We start from the raw sequence: 5,349 nt of genomic DNA on the forward strand, positions 1-5,349 counted from the left end.
ACATTAGGAGACAAGAAATGAAACAAAACTATATCTAGTAAGCTGTTTAATATGCTATTTTCATAGACTTTCTGCTGCTTAAAATTAAAGGGATGATTGGAAATAAGGAGAGATTCCTATTTTGTTTTGCTATTAGTATAACAGATTTCAAAACATGGAAGATTGAATTTTGTTTTTAATCTCATTAAAGTCCTATGTTTTAAAGGCTCAGAATTAGAGAAATGGTACAACAAACAGAAATATAAACTTTAGGCATCTGGGGAGTAATTGTGTAGGGAAGAATGTACAGGAAAGATGTGGTGGAGGTGGAGGAAGCAAGAAGGGACGATGTGGAGGTGGAGGAAGCCAGAAGGGAAGATGTGGAGGTGGAGGAAGCCAGAAGGGACGATGTGGAGGTGGAGGAAGCCAGAAGGGACGATGTGGAGGTGGAGGAAGCCAGAAGGGACGATGTGGAGGTGGTGGAAGCCAGAAGGGACGGTGTGGAGGTGGAGGAAGCCAGAAGGGACGGTGTGGAGGTGGAGGAAGCCAGAAGGGACGGTGTGGAGGTGGAGGAAGCCAGAAGGGAATAGACAGATAAAAAGGAATTTGCCAAGAGAAGCAATCAGGAATAAGGAGGTAGAGGGGAGGCAAGGAAAGATGCTACAAAGCAATAAAAAAAAGTATGGTCTGAGCTTTCCTTTCTTTTCATGGCTCTTTGGAGTTTTAGCACCCAAAACCCCTCTTTTTCCAATGCCATAATGTATGTGAGTGCTTAGCGGGCTACAGTCCTCTGCATATTTGCATTTACTTATTTAGAAACTTCATTCACTGTTATCGTTTTAACTATACTTTGCTGAGTCACAGAATTACATTATTATCCTACTCTATCTTTCAGTTCTCTATGGAAATCCTTCATCACTCAGGCTCAGTTCCCAGCAACAACTTGGTGGCTATCAGTGACCCCAGTTCAAGGGGATTCTGTGCCCTTTTTAGACTTTCATGGGCATTGCATGACACAGGTCCTCTTACATATATGCAGGCAATACACTCATATACATAAAATAGAAGTAATAAATAAAATATTAAAAAGATCTTTCATCTCTTAAAATCAACCTGTTGGTCTTGATACCGATTACCTTTTACCGATTACTAATATTTGGGCTCAACTCTGTTTTTAGACTCTTTGAATTAGAAAGATTATTAGAACCTTCAAAAACAAGTTATCTAGGCCCACACTGCCTGGTCCCCTTGGTTCATCACTACAAGAGGAAGAGCCGTCAGCATGTCAGACAAACTGCTCTACAAAGTCACAGACATTGCTCCAGTCCCCAGAGGATGAAAGGCCCTGGACACTGTGGAGAATGAGAGGCCAGGTTTCATACGCATGCAGGAGTTGTACTTGGCCTCCAAGCCACTGAAGGGCTCACAGTTTACTGGCGGCCTACACAGAACCATGGCTACTGCTGTCATTGTGACTCTCATGGCTCTGAGTGCTGAGTTGCAATGGTCCAGCTGCAACATCTGTTCTATTCAGGACCATGCAGCAGTTTCCATTGCCAAGACTGGCACTCCAGGTTGAAACAGATGAGGAGTACCTGTGGTGCATTAAGAAAACACTTCACTTCAAGGATGGACCCTTCAACATAATGCTGTATAATGGTAGTGACCTTAGCAATCTCATCCACACCAAGTATCTACAGCTTCTGTCAGGCATCTGAGGCGTTTCTTGGATGGGGTTCACAACATCTACAAGATGATGACCAGTGGGATACTGAAGGTGTCTGCCATCAATGTCAACAATTCCTTTGCCAAAACCAAGTTTGACAGCCTTTATGGCTTCTGGGAGTTGGTCAGAGCTGGCATCAAATGGGCCACAGACTTGATGATTGTGGGCAAAGTGGCAGAGGTAGAGGCTATGGCAATGTGGGCAATGGCTGTGGCCAGACCCTGAGGGGTTTCAAGGAAAGTCATCATCACTGAGATTGATCCAATCAATGCCCTGCAGGCTGTCATGGAGGGGTATGAGGTGACTACTGTGGAGGAGGCCTGTAAGGAGAGTGTCTGTGTCACCACCACAGGTTATGTGGATAATATCCTTTGCCAGCACTTTGAGCAGAAGATGATGCCATTGTGCGTAACACTGGATACTTTGATGTGGAAATTGGTGTGAAATGGCTCAAAGAGAGCCCTGTGGAGAAGGTGAACACTGAACCCCGGGTGGACTCTACTGGCTAAAAGAACAGGCACCACATCATGCTGTTGACAGAGGGCCAACTGGTCAACATGGGCTGTACTATGGGCTACCCCAGCCAGCTTTGTAATGAGCAACTTCCTCTCTAAACAAGTGATACTACAGATTGAGCTGTGGACCCACGTGGACAAATACTCTGCTGGACAGCTTTACTGTCAACTTGACACACCTGGATTGAGGGAGCCTCAGTTGGGGAATTGCCTCTATTGGACTGGCCTGTGGCCATGTCTGAGGGGCATCTTCTTGATGAGTGATGTGGGAGGGCCCAGCCTGCTGTGGGTGGTGCCAACCCTGGGCAGGTGGGCCTGTGTTGCATAAGAAAGCAGGCTGAGCAGGGGCCAGGGGAGCAAGCCAGTAAGCAGCATTCCTCCAAGGCCTGTGCTCCAGCTCCTGCCTCCAGGTTCCTGCCCTGAGTTCCTACCTTGGGCTCCTGGATGAACTGTGACCCGGGATATGTGAGCTAAGTAAACCCTTTCCTCCCCAAGTTGGTAGTGGTAAGAGTATTTTGTCATAGCAATGAAGAAACAAACCAGAACACATACCTTATTGGGGTTCATTTCCTACCTGGATGAGGCAGTGGCTGAAACACATCTGGGCAAGCAGAATATGAAGGTGACCAAGCTGACTGAGAAGCAGGCCCAGTGCCTGGTCATGTCCTAAGATGGCCCTTTCAAGCCGGATCACCACAACTGAGGGCCAGGACTGCCCTTCACTTTCCAGCTGCCATCCTTGTTCCAGGCACCTCGTCTGTTCCCAACAGTAAATAGCACCAATTTTGCAAGTGTTTTGTCAGTGTGCTCCCCTCTGGCATTGGTCACTCAGCCTTTGACCTCTGCTGTATCCCCCATACTGTTGTAAGTGTGGTAAAGGGAATTGAGAAGCCTTAGTCAAGATGGATATGCAGGGAACCATGCACAGGGAACAGCGAGCTCAGGGGTCTTGGATGTCCTTAGGATGGAAGTTGCTAGTGGTGGTTATAAGCCCATGCACTTTACCATCCAGGTCCTCATTGGTCATTAGACCCATGTGCTTGGTTTCCAGATTCACTTCTTTCCCAGCCTATGATCTGAGAACAAGTGCTATGGGAGGGTAAAGAACCATTGGAACTCGAATGTTCCTCCAGACTTGGCTTGTTTAGCGCTGGGCCCTCTCTTACACCTCAGAATACTGAGGCTGATACTTTCAGTCCGCCTTTCACAGGGTTTAAAATAGGCTAAAAGATAACCAAGAGGAGACAGGAGAAGTGACAGCCAGAAGCTGACAGTGAGACAAAAAACAGAATAGACCAAGATTTGCCACCATTTTGTAATGTGACAGTTCCTATCACAACTCTGGGTTACAAAGAGATTAATTTGGTTTATTGTACATATAATATTGAGTATGTTAAACAAAGGAAGGTGGATAAATAAAATTTCTGGTGTCTGAAAAAATAACTTAGATAAATTTACTATAAAAGAATAGAAAAAAATCTTTTTAATGGGAGTGCGTATTTACACTTGACCCTGTTTTACCTCAACCAGGAAATATCTTATACAAGAAAGCAAAACATGGCTTTTCTTATTACTATATTGCAACTACTTTGAAGATTTAATAGCCTCCTGAAATTTAACTGCACATTCAAAAGAAAAATATCAGCCACTGATTTTTCTTCTCTGAAAACATAAGCAAAATTAAAAGTAAAGATTAAACTAGATCCCTGTGCACTGTCTTTGTTTACTGAAAAATCTCTATTTTGGACAATTTGTGCTACAATTTGTCTTTCTTGTAAATGTGTCTTCAAAGAACTTAATTTTCTAATGGTTTTGTTGCAAAAGATTTAAAGAAACTACACTAAGACCAGAAACATGAGCTAGGCATTTGCAAGGACTCAGGGGGTCCTTGGTCAGGAACTGGGAAAGGATTAACCAGGCAATTCTCACCTGAACTCCCTCAGGTGGGGGCAGTCAGCTGTAGTCCTTGGGATGACCAGATGTCTCACTTGTGTGACTGGCCATCAGTGCTGGCCAGGGTGCCACATGTGACCCATCATCAGGGCAGTCTCTGGATAGGTGACCTTTTTACAAGACAGGTAACTTTCCCCAGAGGAACAGTCCAAGAAAACCAAGCAGAATGTGCATGACCTTCCAGGAGCTCACCCAGCATCACCTATGCAGCATTATTTGAGTTGTGATCACTGGGGGCACTGCAGATAATATGAAGGATCATTGCTATGTAATTTATGTTAATACACCTCAGTGTTTATCATTATAAAGGTGTATGTAGTTAAACTTCCTTAATAGGAGTACTAGAAGCTTCTACAATCAATTTATATAATAAGAAATTAACTATCATCTCTTTTACATGCCTTTGTTTATGGGGAGTAGAATAATTTTCTTGAGTGTAATATATGATTATAATGATCAATTTATTCTGTTAAAAAACCATAGAGCTTGTTGAATTCTGCCTTTCTACCCTTTACCCTTGAACCAAAGTTTTAAAAAATCATTAAGGTTAAAGTCCCAATTTATTAAGCCAAGAGGCTTCCTCCAGGGAGGAGAGACTTAAGAGGCAGTGAAGGTCTTGTTCTTTCAAGCTGTGAACAGCAATTACTTTAAGTCTTGTCTCTGCAGGAAGAAGAAAACAAACATGCCTTCTTAGAGTTAAAGGGAAGGACTAGAGAGAGGCCTCAGATCTGAACCAGAGGAAATTAAATGAAACTTCCTCTAGTCTGGGTCAGTGTTCCTAGAAATGTCCCTTTTAAGCACAAGAAAAGAATTTTAAAAATATTTTTTATTTATTATTTTTTATTTTATGTGTATGCATGTATTGCCTGCATGTAAGTAAGAGTACCCATGTCGTGCAATGCTCACAGAAGACACAAGAGGCTGTTGGATCCCCTGGAACTGGAGTTACAGACAGTTGTTAGCTGTCATGTGGGTGCTGGAATTCGAACCCGTGTCTTCTGCAAGAATAACCAGTGTTCTTAACTACTGAGCCATCTCTCCAGCCCCAAGAATTTTAAATGCCAGAAAACTAACTGACTGAACTTTTATATTGATTCATTGTAAGTTATTGTTGTTAGTGCTTTTTATTCTTATTTTATTTAAAAAAACATTTTATTGAGTTTTTGTGCATTTCAT

At 43.1% G+C, this 5,349-nt stretch overlaps 1 pseudogene; it reads left to right on the forward strand.

Moving 5' to 3' along the window:
• Positions 1-1,261: 1,261 nt before the first annotated feature.
• On the forward strand, positions 1,262-2,923 carry LOC103728121 (annotated as a pseudogene).
• Positions 2,924-5,349: the final 2,426 nt, after the last annotated feature.

The sequence above is a fragment of the Nannospalax galili genome, unplaced genomic scaffold (genome assembly GCF_000622305.1).
Source record: "Nannospalax galili isolate Female #2095 unplaced genomic scaffold, S.galili_v1.0 scaffold9, whole genome shotgun sequence".
Classification (NCBI taxonomy): Eukaryota; Metazoa; Chordata; class Mammalia; order Rodentia; family Spalacidae; genus Nannospalax; species Nannospalax galili.